Here is an 18,353-nt window from a genome sequence, read left to right as displayed (position 1 = left end):
AAATAAGTCAATGAATCTAAGGTATTTAGAATAGGACCTGGGATAAGTGTTAGCTATTCTTATTATTTCTGTCGCGTGTTAGCAAGATCTTAGGAAATTAATCTTGTCATCTTGTCAACTTTTTCTGGATTGTGTAAGTTCTTAGCACCTATTATTTTCAGCTTTCAGGCTATAGCTACAATTCTGAGGCCAAAGCAAAAGCCCATTTATCATCCTGTTGCACATATTACTCATAAATATGGAGATAAATACTGGAAGGAATAGCTAAATCAGAAAAGAGTAGACAGTGATTGCCTGCAGAGAGCAAGATGGGAGGTCACTGCCCTGCCGGGCACTTCTCATAAGCACTTTAGTACTCTTTGATTTTTTTCAAAAAACTAGGTGCATGCATTACTTTGATAAAAATCAAATTTTCATTTTTGCAAAAAACACCCTGAGAATGTTTTAACATTTTTCATATGTTAATTAGCATCTATTTTGTTTCAATCTTAGTTTAAGGGTGTCATGACAATCCTGAAAAATGATAGCTATCACCTAACATTATCACCAACTTGGGTTTGGAAAACTTGTACATAGACAGTACAGAAAACCCATAAGTAATTCTTTAAATCTCTTTATTCTCTTTTCTTCTTTCCTTTCTTTTTCTTTCATAACCAAAAGGAAAACATCCCCTAGTCGTTATTAAACCAAGCAACCTGAGACTAAAGTTTCAGTTGATTAGGTCAGTATTTCTTGATGAACTCTCAAATTGAATTAGATCTAGAATTCTATTAGGGCAGTTTTGTTGTTGTTGTTGTTGTTGTTGTTGTTGTTTAGACTGTTCACTGCTTCATGAGTTACCTACCGTCTTCCTCATGGCAATTTTCAAGCATGACAGTGCATTCCGCACATTTGATTGTCGAGCCTGGGGAAACTGGGTGAGCTTATCCTGTGTCAGGGAGCCCTGAGTGGCTCACATGAATGTGAAGGGCATAGAGGCTCACATCCATTTCTGGTTCTCAAGGCCTAGCCATGTCAGCTGAAAGAGCAAGTCAGCCGAATGCGGGACTCTGTGGCTGGGACAGCTAGAGCAGAAAGGTGCAAGAAGCATCCAACAGGCCCTCATCTGACATCCCTTTCCTCTCCGAGCAGCAGACCCTATTGTGAGTCTCACTCACAGAAACTCACTTTTCCCTTAGGTTGAATTCCTACAGCCTTTCTCTGCAATTTATTCTCTGGTTTTTATACCACCTGTCAACTCTCCATTTCCCAGCTTATGCTCTGTGCGTTAGAAGGGACCCCGTTTGTTTTTTCTTCCTGAAGATTCCCCAGTTTTGTTGTCCAAATCTACTCTCCAGATGTCTCTGTCTCTTGGCTTCCAGCAATGCATGTAAGGAAGAAGAGGTCACAACACAAGGCAAGGATGTTCACTGTAGAAGAAGTAGAAGGCAAGGTTTCCCAGATTTATTAATATAATTACCAGTAATAAAATTCACCTATATGAAGTATGTTTGATATATTTTGACAGTTATACACAATTGTGTAACGACCACCACAATCAAGATAGAAAACATTTCTGGCACCCTAAAAAAGTTTCACTGGCCATTTAAGGCCATAACTTTTGAGACAAAGAATAGATTGATTTGCACTGGAGAGGTCAGGAAAGATTCCATAAGAGGGACTGAGACAGGAGCTAGAATGAGAATTAAATTTTGATGGGCCAAGTAAAGATTCAAACTGAAGAAAAGCAAATTTAAAGAGCAATGATTTATACCAATTTGGAGAGAATGGAGGGGTCAGGCACATCAATGTCAAGAGGTAAGACTAGAAAGTCAAATACATGTCACATTGTACAGAGATTTTAATGCCAGGCTGAGGAGCTGGAATTTATACTACATGCAATTGGAACCTATTGTACTGAACCTGAAACAATCAAGTAAAAAAATCTAAATGATGAATATTTGCTAAAAGTCTGTGATTACTGTCAGTTAGCTACAGAATTGGGATCCTCCCAATGAGAGAAGGGTGAGCTCAGTCTGACCTGGGTGGGCACAAGCTTTCAGAAGGATGGGATTCTGGACACTGAAGCAGCATCTGTACTTATCTTGAAGTTCCCAAGGAATGTACCTTCCCAAGTGCCACTCCAGGTCTCCACTCACTATCACTCCCAGTCTTAGGCCTTCTACCCACATGAGATGTTAAGCAGATAAAGGTCCTGCTTCTTTCTCCCCATCCATACAAGGAGATGCTTTGTCCACAATAACCACTGTCTCCCAGCCACATAGCAAGTTATAAGTCTCTTGGTCAAGATGAGCATCTTCGAGTCACTCAAGACAGACAGACAGTTCTGGAAACCAGCTAATCCACTCTACATCCATCTATAGTGCAGTTTTTTCAAGAAAAAAGAAATTCTTTTTCATCAGGGCCCAAATCTACTCTTGGAACAAAAAGACACCAGAGACTTCTAAGGCAGCAAGGCAGTGGGCTAAACACACCTGATATGCTCTTTCCCCATTTCATATTAAATGCCTTTAGGAGAACAAAGCTCCTTTGTCCCCTTAGGCTTTCTTTGCCCTTCAGAGGCCATTGGCAAAGGAGAATCAAAAGGGTATTTTGTTAGCACAATAACCTCTATATGTTCTTCTCTAAGAGTCGGCCAGTTGAAATAATGTTTGTGGATCATTTGTTTGTTTGTTTTTAGTGAGAGAGAGAGACATACAGATGGAAGGAGAGAGATAAGAAGCATCAACTCAGAGTTGCAGCACTTTAGTTGTTCCTTGATTGCTTTCTTATATGTGCCTTGACTGGGGGACTCCAGTCAAGCCAGTGATGCCTTGCACAAGCCACTGACCTTGGACTCAAGCCAGCCACCTCCGGGTTCAAGCCAGCATGGGGTCATGTCTCTGATCCCATACTCAAGCCAGCAACCTCTGGGCTCAAGCCAGCATGGGGTCATGTCTATGATCCCATACTCAAGCCAGCAACCTGAGGGTTTTGAAACAGGGTCCTCAACATCACAGGTCAATCTGTCCATTGCACTACCACCAGTCAGGCTGTTTGCGGTTCTTTTAAAGACTTCTGAAAGACTTAAGCCTTCTCCTGCGAAGGCCAAACGGTGGGCCTTGCTCCCCCAGGGTGGGCCAGGAATCACCATTATCATCTTGGATCTCCTGGCATGTAACCAGCTATTCCAGAACATGGGAGGAAGGGCAATGAGTGGGAAAGATCGAGAGTTATCAGTAGGAGAAGAGCAAATGGAGGGAGGCAAGAGATGAACGACGCTCTAGATACCCAGTAACAGTTGATTTTGTGTGTCCACTTTGACTGGGTGTTGTAGTAATATAAGGTTATAGTAATTAAATATATAGAAATATAAAAATATAATAGATATATAAAAGTAATTAAAAGAATATTAAAAATAATTATTAAAATTAAGTAAAGTTATGTCAATTGGATAGGAATTAATATAGTGGCTTAGTGCCATAGCTCTGTAATATGATAAACAGACTCTGACTTACAAGCAGAGCCCAGTTAGTATGTGTGTGAAGTTATACATAGATAAGAAGTGGCTTAGTGTATTTACATTAACTTTATAAATTAATGAAAATAAGAACATCTTAAAAAATGGTTTAATGTAAACATTTCAATAGATTGACATAAAGGGGGTTCCCTGTGAGGAACTCCCAAAAAGGTGGTTTGAGGTAATAATCCTGTAAATTGACACCTGTTAGAAGGCGTTGGCCAGAAAAGGTACTAAAGCTGAGGGGCCCCTGCTGCAGTAGTCGCCCAGACTCCAACGTTGATGTGGACTGTCTCCACGCCACTCTGAGCTCTGACCAAAGCCAGCCAAGAGGAGCATGCTGACGGGGCCCCCCTTAAGCTGTACCCAGGCATGCCAAAAGGATTTGTGAGTAATAAATTGCCTGTGTAATTATTGCAACTAATTTGTGTGTCGGTCGTGTCTTTCCTCCGGTGGCATTTAACAGAAGCATCCTCATAGCTGCCTCAAGAGTAGTCTCGAAGAGGCTGCCAGCCCTGCTAATAAGCAGGAGTGTCCCACTGCACGGGGAAATCGAATTAGGAACGCCTGATCGATGTAGAGCTTGGGCTCTACTGGGACACTGGGCCATGGGTGCCCAGGCATTTGGTCAAAGACACACACACAAAGGTGTGTGTGGGGATGCTTCTGGGTGAGATTAACGCTTGAATCAGTAGACTGAGTAAAGCAGATTGTCCTCCACAATGTGGGTGGACTTCATCCAACTGATTAAGAACCTAAACAGAACAAAAAGGCTAAGTAAGAGGAGATGCCTCTTGCCTGACCGTGGGAGCTGGGACATAGGTCTTTTCCTGCCTTTGGACTTGAACTGAAAGATTACTTCTTCTTGAGTCTTGAGACTGATGGCTTTGAGGCAAGTTTACACCATTGGTCCTCTTGGACCTCAGGCCTTCAGATTTAGACTGACATCACACTTTGGCTTTTCTGGTCTCTAGCAATTTAACTGCATATCTTGAGACTTCTTAGCATAATCATATTAGCCAATTCCTTATAATAAATTATTCTATAGATGATGGGGGGAGATAAAGATAGATACCCTGTTGGTTAAGTTTCTTTGGAGAACCTTTACTAATATACCCAATTAGTTAAATTCAACAACTATTTATTAAGTGTTTATTGCACTGTGCCCAGGACCGGGGATTCATTAGGGAACAAAACAGACAAAATTACTTCCCTTGTGGAGCTTGCAGTCACCCATCCAAGCTGCTGCCTAGAAAGAGAACTCAATGGGAAAAGTAACAAAATATATTTCATCATAATCTGGGCTTTCCCTGTTTTTATCAGCGGCTGATAGACTATTTTATTTCTGACGAAGAGCTGTACCTGTATGCCATTTCAGACACATGTGGGGCATATTGGGCCGGTTCAAACCTATGAAGACGTACCAAAGACCAAGACCAGCAATGACATCATAAACCAACAATAAAAGAAGACGTATGTCAAAGCCTACAGTTTCCACTGCAACTGCCTTTTCAATTGTGCTTAATTTGACAGAGAACAAAGAGGAAGGAGTTTTGTTCTTGCCTCAAAACTACCCTAAATCTACTTGTTTGACTCTCTCTTTCCTTCCAAAGTCAACGCATGCATCTTGTCCTGCTCAAATCTGGAAGTACACAAACCACTCCCGCTGCTACCCTTTCCCTCTCCAAATATCACAAGCAAATCAAGTCAGTCTCCGGCCTTCAGAATTCTCCAGGATATCAATAAATTAGGAGAACTAGGCAGCCATTAAAAGTAACCTGCTGTCCTTAATTAGAGAAGCCCCTTACATATAAAAAGTACCAGCTCTGCTCAGCAGTTCTAGGTTAATAACACATGTTAACATCCTTTGTGAAATGGAAAGTGTTTTTTAAAAAAATGTAAGGAGCTAAGGCATCACTTTAATAACCTTTGCTTTATCTAGTCATTCTTGCAAAATCTTTTAGGTGGTTGTTTGTGCCATTAGAACCTAACTTTGGCAAAGGAATCAAACCGAAGCTATTCCAACAACTCAGCAGCCCTGCCCAAGTGGCCCTAGGTTTATTATATAAGAACAACCAGTGGTATTTGTTCAGTAACGTTGTTGCTTCCAAATTAAATACTTTCCAAAATTCACCTCACTTGATTCTCACAACAGGTCTGCAGGGTAGGTATTCCCCCCCTCCATGCAGGTGGGAGTCAGCATCCTTCTGCTGCAGAGTCAAGCAAATCAAAGCACCCACATGACAGCGTCAGAGGAGTGAAGTGAGGGGCTCTGGGATGTAGGAACAGAAAGTCCCTAAGGCAAAGCAGGGCCAGATTTCTGACTCACTGCCCAGTGCCCTTCCCATTTCACACACTGCCTTTGCTCACCAGGATGTTGCTATGGAGCCCCACCCCACCCCACCCCACTCCAGCTGCACTGAGGGACAGAGGTCATGGTATAACTTCAGGGCATCTGTAGGTGAGGTCAGAATACTTAGCCCCACATCTAGTACTAACTTGTCTTTGACCTTGGGCAAGTCACTTCACTTCTCTAAGGCAGGGGTCTCAAACTCACGGCCCATGTGCCGCATGTGGCCCGCCGAACAATTTTGTGTGGCCCGCTGAACAATTTTGTGTGGCCCGCAGACTAATCCACGAAGTTCAAAATATTTTGGATAAAATTAAGTAAGCCTAGGGGCCTACTTGTATTTTTCATTTCTCTAGCATCTTAGCTAGATATTAGCTTAGTTAACAGCAGTTGTGATGCGAACTACAGTTTCTGGTCGTTTTGTGACACTGAGTAAACTGCATGTACGATTGTGCTTGTTGTACTGATTTTTTTTTGTTTTCAACTGCAGTGAGAAAAGTGTTGCATAACAGTTGCCTTTTGTAGACCTAGTGCGGCCTGCCGAATGGCTGTGATCTTGCTCTGCGGCCCACATGCTGAGTTGAGTTTGAGACCCCTGCTCTAAGGCCTCGTATTTCAAAGGAGGGCTTTAGCCAACATTCTCAAGGGGGTGCCTTTCAGTATATATAGGACTGGAATCCTATAGAATTCCACAACTAGGAGGCAGTATGGTTTGAGTATTTCAGCGGTGGCAGACCTGGCCCGGATTTCTGGCCTTACCACTTTTTATGGGTATGGCCATGAGCAACTCAGGGATATTCTGTCTATAAAATGCGGAGTGTATATGCAAAGCTATATGCAAAGTGCCTGGCTCAGATAAAGTGTTGAACAGTGATCACTCCTTCTCCACCTCCAACTCATTCATTTTCTGCCCAGAACTCTGATGGCTTAACTCAAAGGAACAGCTCTCCAATGGTAGAATTTGTCTGAGGCAGAGTAAGAGGCAAAAGGGGAATGCTGTTGGACAGGTTCCTTCTGACCATGTTCCAGCCATGTTCAAAGAAGGGCCTAGGAATCAAGGTAAGTCCTGTAGCATCCCTGTAGGGGCTGAAGTCATGCCCTTTCCTCCTTTCTTCTCCTGGTGCCCAGGTACCGCCCTGGCAGGCAAGCCAGAGAGAACTGGCTAAGCTGCAGTCCCCACCTTTCCTGGGGAAGGGAAGGGGGACAGCCCAGGGTCATCATGCTTGGGTTTTGTGTAACCAGCTGCATATCTGAAGTCATGACATGTCCATTCCCTAAAGCTGAGGCGAGAATCCAAGTGCAGGGTGATAGCATTCAGTGAAGTCGCAGGGTAGCAGTGAGCTAGCCAGGGCCCCGTGGAGGCTCGTTCATGCTGCTTGCTGGAACGGAGGCAGGAGAAAGGGCAGCCAGGAAGTTCCCAGGTGTGCAGATTGCTGCAGACTCCACATCAGAGCTGATCATTCCGCCCTTCTGGAATCAGAGGTGGAATTCTGCACTCTGCCTCGGGAGCCGGGAAGGCGGCAGAGAATGCCTCACACTACAAGCACTTTACAATGTCTTTTCATTTAATAATTTAAGTGATTTCAACAGATAGGAAAGTGCAGAAAGTGATATAACAGACTGTGCTCACTGCAGAATTTAGACCGGGGTTAACATTTTGCCATGCTTGTTTCAATTTTTTTTCCTAAAAAATAAGCTGTGACATTAAGACACACACGCCCAATTCCCTCTCACCCCTCAGAAACAGTAAATGTCTTAGCTTCCACATGAAGACTAACTTCTATACATATACTTCACTACACTGTCTAAACTCGGAAACAACCCAGACACCCATCCACAGAATGGCTGGATTCCTTTTACTATACTCATGCAAGGGCATATTATAAAGCAATTAAAACAAACAAACTACAGGTATACATTTGGTTTCACTTTATAAACCAATGTGAACCTTTATAATTATATATAGCTATGCATTTTATGCACTTTGTTCAATGTACATTTCACAATAAAATTGTCTAAAATATACTACTTTGTGACTTTTAAAACTATAGAACAATGATACTAATGCGTATATATATATATATACACTTCTAAACCTGATTTTATTCAAACTTACGATTTTCGGCTTTACCTGGTTTAACACATATCAACCTGATTCACTTGTTCTAATTGCTGTCTAGTGTTATATGCATAAAGCACAGTTTACTTTCCCATTCCCTAACTGAGCAAGAGTGTGAGGCCAGTGGCCGTGGCCAGGCAAGTTCTCACTGGATTTGGGCAGATGGTAAAGAAACCGTGGAGCCAGAAAATGGTGGGCCATTCTGTTTATTAAAGTCTCTTAAACGGCAGACGAGCAAACAGGCAGGGAAGACTGCTTCTCATTCTTTCAGGGCTCCCAAGCCCCTCAGCATTCCGGACTCACCGGATTCATTCCCTGGACTCACCAGACTCAGAGGCCCCCACCAGCAAAACAGGCTGAGCAAAAAACACCCCTTCCCTGGCAAAAAATAGCAAACAATCACCCTTCCCAATGGAGGCAGGTAATCCACAATTTACAATCTTCTGCCCTGAGGACAAGCACCTACAGCCTTCCATAGGCGATACACACTTGGCACTGCCCTGTGCCAATGTACTGATTAAGCAAAATACAAGCAATCAAATCGAACTCACTTGTTTTACACTTGAAACACATTGGTTTGCCCAACAAAGAGTAATGCCATGTCCATGTTGTATAATTAAACCAGTATAGTAAACTTTGTACATTCTTCCTTATGCCCGAGCACGAGGGTTTCCGTTACAGTCAAGTGGACTTGAAATTCCTGCATCCCGAGGAATGTACATCTTCCACTCTATTAGACCCTGGAAAGTTGCTCCTGGAAGTGAGTATATCATTTCAGATTCTCGAATAACAAAAATCCTGGTCCCTACATCCTCCCCAGTTTTTTGTGTTACCAGACTACTCTCAGCTTTTGGCTCATGCTGGATGTGAGACAGGATCCCCTTCAGTTTGAGTTTGCAACTCCCCAGTTTTTAGTAATAGTCATTGAACATCTTTTCACGTGTGTCTTGGCAGTTCTTACATCCGCTTTTGGGAATGATCTGTTCTCTCTTGCCCACTTTTCAGAGAGTTGTTTGTCTTTTCTAATTGCTACACAGGAGTTTGGTTTATATTCTGAATGCTAATCTCTTGGTGGTTTCATAAATGGCAAAGATCTTCTCTTAGTCTCATTTCACTTTATTACAAATAACATGGCAAGAAGGTGAGATGGGATAAGACACTGAGTTAAGAGACCAGGTTTGAGAGTCAGACTACCCTGTGTCTTAACTTGGGTCAGCCACTGATAAACTAGCCAGATGGCATTGGGGAAATTATTCAATTTCTCTGCGCCTCGGTGTCCTCATCTTTAAAATGGAGCTAATAATACTCTTTATTTTATTGTTAAGGTTTAAATGAGACAATATGTGAAAAACACTTGAAATATTGTTAAGAGACTTTAAAAAATTGTAGTTGCTTTTATGGTATCTGTTATCACGGACATTTACATTTTTGATGAAGCCAATTTGATTACTGCCTCCTCTTATGATATTTTTCTTTGCCATCTGATCTAAGTAATTCTTTCTTATTCTTTATTCATAAAGACATTCTGCTAGGTGTTCTAAGCATAGGTTTTGCTTTTTACATGCAGGACTTTAATATACATGGGATTTATTTGAAGTATTTATTGGAGTTATTTGTGTGTGGTAAGGAAATATGATCTTTCCTTTAAGGACGGTCATTTATTTCAGTATAATTTATTGACTAGCTGGGTCTTTCCAAGGAACAATAGAGGACTATTTAACCTAAGCTCAATGAGACATGCGAACATGGTTTACGGTCACTGGCTCTAACCATCCTGGCTTTCAGGAACATCCCCACCATGCATAGTCAGCCCCCCTGGGTCCTGAGACAACATCAGAATCGTACGGGCAATGGGGCAGGAACAAGGTGTGAAAAACAAGTACAAGGTTTTTCCTACACCGGGCAAGCTTTCATCGTTGTCCAAGCAAAAACATAAATTCCCGTGTTAGGAATTCACTCAGTGATACAGCGCATACAGTACCCACACGTATTTTCCCAGTGGGAGTCATGCTGAACAGAACGTATTAGAATGCGTGTGATTGCAGGTCCCAGACCTGTAGGGAGATGGCAAACAGCAAGCACAGCTGTGGGGAGAGGTCGTGTGCTCCCTGCAGTCCAGTTATCAGTCATTAAAAACAAGTGTCCATCTCTTTCTAGCCTCTCTTCAGAAAATGTAATAAAAGCACTGTCATACGAACAGGTGATATAAAAATATGCAACCAAAAAATATAGAAAAAAATGTATAATGGTTTGTCAAGCAGTTCATTCATAATTACATTTTGATATTTTCCTGGATTCTGTGACGCTGGCAGTGTTTTTCAGCTAAAATGTCTGCCGAATTTGTCGCTCCATAAGATGCACCTGACCATAAGACACACCTAGGGTTTTAAGGAGGATGATAAGAAAAAAAATATTCTGAACCAAATGGTGTGTTAAAATATTTAATAAAATGCCATATTTTTCACTACATAAGATGCACGGGCATTTTCCCCTCCACTTTTGGGTGGGAAGTGTTTCTTATGGAGCAAGAAATATGGTAATTTGTCAGATTCTTTGTCTCCTTGTAAAATTTCACTTTCTCATCTCATTTTGCATTTTTTTTTCTTTAAAGACAGGTCCCCTCTTCTTTCAACTTTGAGTCCTTCTCCAAAGCCTAAATCTGTCTCTACCAGTGCATTAATGTGTTCAGAGATATTATCTCACTGGAGAGAGTTCTCTCCTCAGTGGTTTTACAGGTAAAAAACAGAAAACCCAGGTCACAGAGCAAGATAGCGGTGGGGTTGGACCAGAACCCATGGCCTCTGAGAGGGATTCCCTACTTTCTGTCATGAAGCTTCCTGTGTGCTATGCTCCTCCCATCACTCTCCTAGCCGAGGACTACGCAGGACACACAGTTTCTGACCAGGTGCCCGCTTTACTAGGGTATTCTGAGCGGGTTTCATAGCATAAGCCCATAGCCACCCCTGGAGGCTGCCCTTCCCGCACCTCTCTCCCCTCCTGGAGGGTGGGTTAAGGAGCAAGCAGTCCATGATTCCCCAGCCAGTTTCTCTGCCCACTTTCAGGCAGCACTGCATTCATTGCCTTCACTCTATGATCAAATGACCTTTCTGCTCTGACCACCCACAAAATGCCATGTTTCTCTCTCCAATGCAAACATCCCCTTGTTATTTCCTGCTGAAAGCACTTCACAGTCCCTCGTATGTCTGAGGATGAAAGCCAGAATACCCTGGCATGATCTGGGCCAGGGCGCCTCCCCAGACTCACCTTAGACAGTTCCCTATCCACACAGTCTTGGCATGATCCGGGCCAGGGCACCTCCCCAGACTCACCTTAGAGACAGTTCCCTATCCACACAGTCATTCACTCCGTCAGCCATCCATCCATCCATCAGTCAGATCTTCACACCTTCTCCTGACTTCTCACCGCTTCCCTGGAAACATGCCGGCTGTACCCACATCTGTAGATGGAGAAAATGAGTCTCAGAGAAAGCAGATGACTTGCTCAAGTGTAGTGAGCACCATTAATTTCCTACACGGCATTGATTTTCCCTCTTTCTTCCTAATAAAATCTTGGTCTTGTGAAAGTGTCTCGTGTTCACCCACCTCGGCCCCTAATTCCCAAGCCTGGACCTGCACGGGAAGCACTTAGCCCAAGCAAGGGTGGACAAACTTTCTCTGAAGGACCATCAGTAAATATCATCGGCTTGAGAGTCATATGGTCTCCGTGGCAACTAATCAACCCTGCCATCTTGTCAAGACAGCAGCCACGAACAGTACCTAAACCAGCGGGTGTGGCTGTCTTTCCTATAAAACTCTTTATGGACACTAAAATTTGTATTTCATATTATTTCATGTCTCATGAAATATTATTCTTCTTTTGATTTTTTTTTCAACCATTGAAAATGTGAAAACACTGTCCTTAGCTTGGATGCAAACTGATGGTGGGCTGGCTTTGGTCCTGCAGGCTGTGGTCTGCCAAGCCCTAATCGAAGCCATTCGGTGCATGGAGTTCTCCCAGCACTATCGGGAAGGCACAGCACCTAAGGGACCCAGTCACACCCGGACGCTTGGGTGATGTCTCACCGAATAGAACTACACACCGTGGGATTTCAGAGGCCAGGGCTGCGGAAGGCGAGAAGAAGCTGTTTCCACTGCTGCCATTCTGCTCTCTGTTCACCAATATAAACTCGAGGGCTTCTCAGGAAGAGTCCTGCCTGATTCTTCAAAGTCCCCAACTGGGCTCTTTGTTTCCCTGCCAAGGCTGACGTTGGCATGGAGAAGGCTGGCGCTCAGGTTTTTCACTACATCCCTAGAGGGTCCATTCTGAGATCAAGTGGGATCCTCCTGGACTTCAGGGTTGATTAACTGCTCTTCAGGAAAACAGGGGGTGATCTGACCTTCTCGCTCCCTCCCGGCCCCCTGGGACTGACAACCACGCCACGGGACAGGGCCTGCGCCTCGTGCCGGAAAGAATTTAAACATTAACAGAAGGAGATAAATGTGTTTCTGATATGTCATACAATTTTCAATAATGATTTGATTCGAGACCAATTAAAATGATCTGTTCCAATCAGTTGCCAAACTTATCTGTTCAATGAGGTGTCTAAATTCATTAACCGTTTTTTGTTTTAACAATATTTCACTTTAAAGTTTAATTTTATCTACACATTCGCTCCATTGTGCTCACGCCAATAACAGCTTCACGGCTATATTAGCAATAATTCATTATCATCCTTTGCAAAGCCACTAGGAAATTTGCCACTTTGGACAATATCCAGTACTTTAATTGGAGAGTTTATGTAAAGGCTACGTTGGCTTGAGGTCATTTAGGCTCACAAATCAAGTGACAGGCATCACTTTGACATGGCAGCTCTATTCAGGGAAGAGCCTACCTCTGCATGTGCCCCTTCATTCTTCCCAAGGTGAGCTTGGGTTTTAAAAGCCCTGGTGGCAAAAGGAAATACTTCCTGGGTCATTCCCTGTGGTCCGTCACTGACATTTTCATTTGGCAAAGTTAATGTATTTAGTGGTATCAGAAGAGTGTTCGGGGATATATTAAATATTGAATATCTCCAAGAGGGGCCTACTGCTTTGAACAAGGCCAGTTCTCTCTCAAGATCAGTCAGGTAATTATTCTGAGCGCCTTGCCAAAGACACTTCTCTAATGCTTTTCTAAAGGGGTTATCGGTTGAAAAGCTACTGTTTTCTTCCCCACACACCATGAGATTATACAGTGAAGATTAGGGAAGATGTCACTTGGGTTCTGCATGCTATGCGACAAAGGGACCAGTCAAAATACCAGGGTCGGGGAAGCAGAGTAGCTGGTGGGTCTCAGCCTCGTGGATGAGAGGGGAGATAACTCACACTGAAGCATTTGAGAATGTGCCCAGAGCTGTTTTAAGTACTTAGCCTGCTGTATCTCATGGAAATCACATCACAAGGCTGTCTAAGGAATTTCAATTCCTGGGTTATATAGATGGGGAAATCAAAATTCAAGGAAGCAACAAGTATGATGGATTACATACGTTTCAGTAAGCACGTGACATACTGACATGCAGGGCTTACTTTAATCTTTGCAGAGGGACTCAGATAGGCATTCTTATTCCTATTTCACAGATAAGAAAACTGAGGCTCAGAGACAGTAAGGACCTTGCTCAAATTCTCAAAACTCTTAAGTGGCAGAGTTGATTCTACCTTTTTTTGCCTGACTTCACAAGTCCTGTGCCTTCCTGTGGGTTCTCATGAAGGAAACGATTTTGGAACTGCTGCCCCCACTCCAGGGTCAAGCTTGGTCCTCAGTTAACTGTTTCATGGGTAAATGAAGGAAGGAAGGAAGGAGAGAGTAAGATGGAATGCTGGGAGCCCAGTAAAAGAATGTCAAGGCACCTTTGCAGCCTGAAAGCATCCTACTGGTCAGATTCTCTTCCCTTTTTATAATATACTCAGGAATAATTGACAAATAAAATTGTAAAATATTTAAAGTGTACAACATGGTGATTTCACATACACCTGCACTATAAAATGATTCTCCCCATCAAGTTAATTAACACATCCATCACCTCCCATCTTTATTTACCTTTCTTTTTTTTTTAACTAAAACATCTAAGTTCTGCTCTCTCTGCCCAGGGCAGATTTTCAGAGTCTGCAGAAAGCCAACAATTAGAAAGCCTGAAGGAGTAAGCAGCTAGCTGCAAGGCCTCTCCCACAGAGGGTGACAATTTCTTCTCATTTTTTCTCTCTTGTCACCTGGCCCCGTGTGGCCCCCTGATGTAAGTCTGCAGGTGACAGCTCAGTCCCCCAATTGACATTTATCACACTCACTGGTGTGACAGGCACTATGCAAAGCTCTTTACACACTGCATCTTACATCTTTTCCACAGCAACCTTGTGGGGGATCATTGAGAAGATATTTTCATCCCATTGTACCGATGAGAAAATGAGGCTCAGGGAGATGAAGTTCACTCAGTAAAAACAGTGAGCAAGCCTGATAAGCCAATGAATCTGTGGGCATGGGAGAGGCCAAGACCGGGGCGTAGGGCTGGAAACAGTTTTTGAATAGCTTTAGGCTGAAGGGGAGAGGTTGACCGCAGAGTTCCTACAGAGCAGTGCTGTAAAGGAGATTTCCCCGGGTTTGGTGGAGTGTTGCTACAGCTTTTGAAGTAGAAGCATTGCATGACCCACTTAACCTTTCACAGCTTGGCCTCAAGGGGCCTGCTTGCTCAGACGCCCTCAGTATCAGCCCCTCAGAACGTATCCCCTGCAGTCTCAAGCTTGTTTAGAGGGAACCTGATGGCTCGTAAGGGAAACCCAGTGTAAAAACTGCCTTAGGTAAAGGAAGGAATTGATTGGCCCCTGTTACCCAAGGAACAGTGGGATAGGATGGAATTCAGAATTCTCTAGAACTAGAGAATGGCTTGTCCCTGCTCTTACAAGCATTTTTTTTCTTTTATTTTTTAATTGAATTTATCGGGGTGACGTTGTTAACATAATTATACAGGTTTCAGGTGCTCAGTTCTACAACGCATGTCAGTACACCCTGTTGTGTGTTCACCCCCCTCCCCCAGTCAAGTCAATCACCATTTATCCCCCCATACTTCTTCCACCTCCCCCACCCTGCAGTCACCACAGTGTTGCCCATGCCCATGGGTTACTTTTTTTTTTTTTTTGGTCCCTTTTTGCTTGATCCCCCTACCCTCCCACATCTAACCCCCCATGCATTTTTGACTTTATGGTCTCAGCTGCCTGGTTTTCTGCACATGGTTGGAAGATAGATGCCAACAGTTCCTCGGACGTTAAAGCTTTTGTTACTGTTGAAATGCAATTGGAGTAAAAGCATGATACATTTCAGTATTTCAGGGAAGGAGCAATAACCTTGTTTAGGTGAGGCGCTCACCCCCACAGGAACTAACTGCAGGCTGGGGGCGGGGGCTGAGCGATCTATGGAAAAAACATGGCCGCTCCATTGGGGGTGGCAGGTCAGGGTTATTTCCTAAGAAGAAATTCTGAACAAACAACTCGTGGAGCTCCGGCGTGGAGGCTGGACACAGCTTCCTTTGTACCGTGGTTATTCTCCAGAGCTTAGACACGGGCCAACGAGCTGCTACCTCAATGATCCCTATGCCGGAGTGACAGCACCTCAGCCAGCTCCCCCTCTGCCCTCCTTCTATCCCTGACGAGGACTGCAGACCCCAGGGAGCACGTGCTTTCTTTGCAGTTCCTTAATTACGTGAATTTTATCCATTTTAGTTTAGAATCTGTGTTGTTAATTGTAGAATGAAAATAACAAGAAGTTCTAGAATCGTATTGAAAGGTTGAGTTGAGTTTCCTCTCCATTAGACTCTTCTCTGGTACCATAAAGGCCTTTGTTCCTCCCGTTCATGATATCTGTCTGGAGTTTGAGGTCAGACTTTAGGGCAGATACGGCAAGAAGATATGCCCGCTGTGCTACCTCCAGCAAAGACGTTTCTGGTTGGCACCAGGAGCGCAGTGGTGTAAAAGACCCAGAGCTGCATCCAGGCTGGCCCGATAGCATTCCCTGCTGGGTGAATGCGACACTTCACAGAGCAAAGGAGTGTGTTTACCACTCCTGCCCTAGAGGGTCAGTGCTTTCTCAGCTCAAAAGCGATGTCTATGTGACCTCTGGTTTAGAGGTGGTCTTAGAACAGAAAGAAAGTCACAAAGCCACCTGGCAGGGAATGGTGACAGTGCACCCCTCAACAAGAGAGGAAGAACAGAGGAGCAGGGGACAGGGTGAGGGCTGGTTGCCTGCATGGGATACAGAGGAGTTCTTGCCACCTCTCCCACCTGTGGTCCCACTCACGGCATGGTCCGGCCTTTGGGGCAAGCAAGTTATCTAGAATTAGGTTGATGGATTCCCCAAGTCAGGGTTCTTAGTGACAAGACCCCACTTTGTTCAGGTATGAAAGGCAGGCTGAGATCACACACACACACACACACACACACTCACACACACGAGCTCACAGAGTCAAGGCTGGGGGCTCCGTGGCTAGGAACACAGGAACAGGGACGATATAACATCTCTGACCTGCTCCTGCGGCAGGGAGATCTGTGAGGACAGACCTGCAGACCACTCACCTACCATGGGCGGGGGACCCAGTCCTGGGCCCTGAGCAGCTGCCTCTGCACGCTGGCCACCCTTTCCCACTCCTACCAGGCATCAGTCCTGCAAAGTCTCCTTCCCGCTGCATTGTTCTCGGTCACCTGTGGTCTCGTCTTCATGCCCTCCTTGCAAGGAAACCTAGGAAAAAGGAGATCCTGGCTTCTGTCTCAGGAGGCAAGACCCAGAAGCTTGGAAATGTCCCAACCTAAAAAGAGTATTCAGAAGATGCCCAGGCAGCCCAGGATGCACACCCACTCCAGGGATTCATGCAGATGGCGTGAGGGCTCAGCCCACGACAACACAGGGTGCAGGCACGTAATTCCCTGTACCCTTAATTCAATGACAAAGGACAGCTTTAAGCAGATTAGTTTCTGATGCCCCGCTCCCTTCCCACTGGCCCCAGGGATTTCACATCCTTCCACTTCTTTTCAAAGGCTGCCACTGCGCCTTCTGCCCAGGCGAGCTATAAAGGGGAACACGGGGTCTGCGGGTCTCCCCTTCTCAACAGCGCCCCCATCTACCAAAGGTGCACACAGGCCATCTTCTTTTTTTTTTTTTTTTTTTTTTTTTGCACTGAGATGAAACCCACATAACAGAAAACTAACCATTTTACAGTATAGAATTTATGGATATGTGCCACAGTCACAATGTCACACAACCATCAGCACTATCTAGTTGCAGAACATTTCCGTCACCCTCAAAGGAGGCCCTGTATCCATCAAGCAGCCACTCCATACTTCCCTCTTCTTCTGCCCCTGGCCACCAGTAATCACCTTTCTGTCTCTATGGAGTTACCTATTCCAGACAGTTCACATAAATGAAATCAAACAACAGGTGACCTTTGGTGTTCAGCTTCTTCACTTTGCATAATGTTTTCAAGGTTCATCTAATTACCTTAGGTCACTGGGGTTACTGTAACAAAGTATGACAACAAAGTTGGCTTGAGCAACAGAGACGTTGCTTAGGTCTGAAGGCTGGAAGGCCAAGATCAAGGGATCAGTGGGGTTGACACCTTCTGAGGGCTGTTCCAGACTCCTCTCCTTGGCTGGCAGATGGTCGTTATCTCCCTGTGTCTGCACGTCATCCTCCCTGTAAAGCCAGTGGCCAAGGCTACCATCAGAGTGGCCCGGCCCATGCAGGTTCACATTGGATTCGGACAGTCGGTAAAGAAACAATGGAGCCAAGAACTGATGGGCCGTCATATTTAATCCTAGCTTGCACCCGGCGGGCAAGTAAAAACACACACTGGGCTCCAAAACCCACTCACATTCAGTGCTCACAAAGCTACTGACTTACCCGAGTTTCCTAGAATCAAAGGTTTCTAGCTCACCAGACTTACTCACCTCTCTTCCGCATCTCCTTCCTTCTCCCTGCACAAACTCTGCACAAACTGGCTTCTCACTCAACACTCCGCCATCTTGGCTGCCTCTCCTGGCCTCCTCCACGTGGCCTTTCTGCTCTCTCCTCTCATGATAATCTCAGGAACCAAGAGAGCAAGCTCCTGTTCTGCCCCTATTTTATAGTGTATAAATCCAAACCTTTAATCCAATATACAAAATAGGGAAGTCTCTAATACAAAGTCACTTATCTGAGGCATGATAGGATTGTACCATCTCACATCAAAAAGGGTGGGAAAGGCTTAGTCCTAAAACCAAACTCCAGGCTACAAGAATCCTGCCTGCCAACAGCCCGCCCCCAACACACATTAATATCACCTGGGCAACGGCCTCCACGTGGGCAGCGCCATCTTTAACAAAGTGAGCATA

General features: G+C 44.4%; 1 long non-coding RNA gene across 1 annotated transcript; it reads right to left on the bottom strand.

The window, feature by feature from the left end:
* Positions 1–8,238: 8,238 nt before the first annotated feature.
* LOC136336452 (uncharacterized) lies at positions 8,239–16,850 on the bottom strand. Its single transcript, XR_010731454.1, has 3 exons — positions 16,563–16,850; positions 11,298–11,425; positions 8,239–8,722 (listed from the first exon to the last, which is right to left on the bottom strand). It is a non-coding gene; the product is annotated as an uncharacterized lncRNA (long non-coding RNA).
* Between the last annotated feature and the right edge of the window lie 1,503 nt (positions 16,851–18,353).

Source organism: Saccopteryx bilineata, chromosome 4 (assembly GCF_036850765.1).
Source record: "Saccopteryx bilineata isolate mSacBil1 chromosome 4, mSacBil1_pri_phased_curated, whole genome shotgun sequence".
In the NCBI taxonomy this organism is placed as follows: Eukaryota; Metazoa; Chordata; class Mammalia; order Chiroptera; family Emballonuridae; genus Saccopteryx; species Saccopteryx bilineata.
Note: the sequence above shows the minus strand (reverse complement) of the source record. Positions and strands in the feature narration are given on the sequence as shown.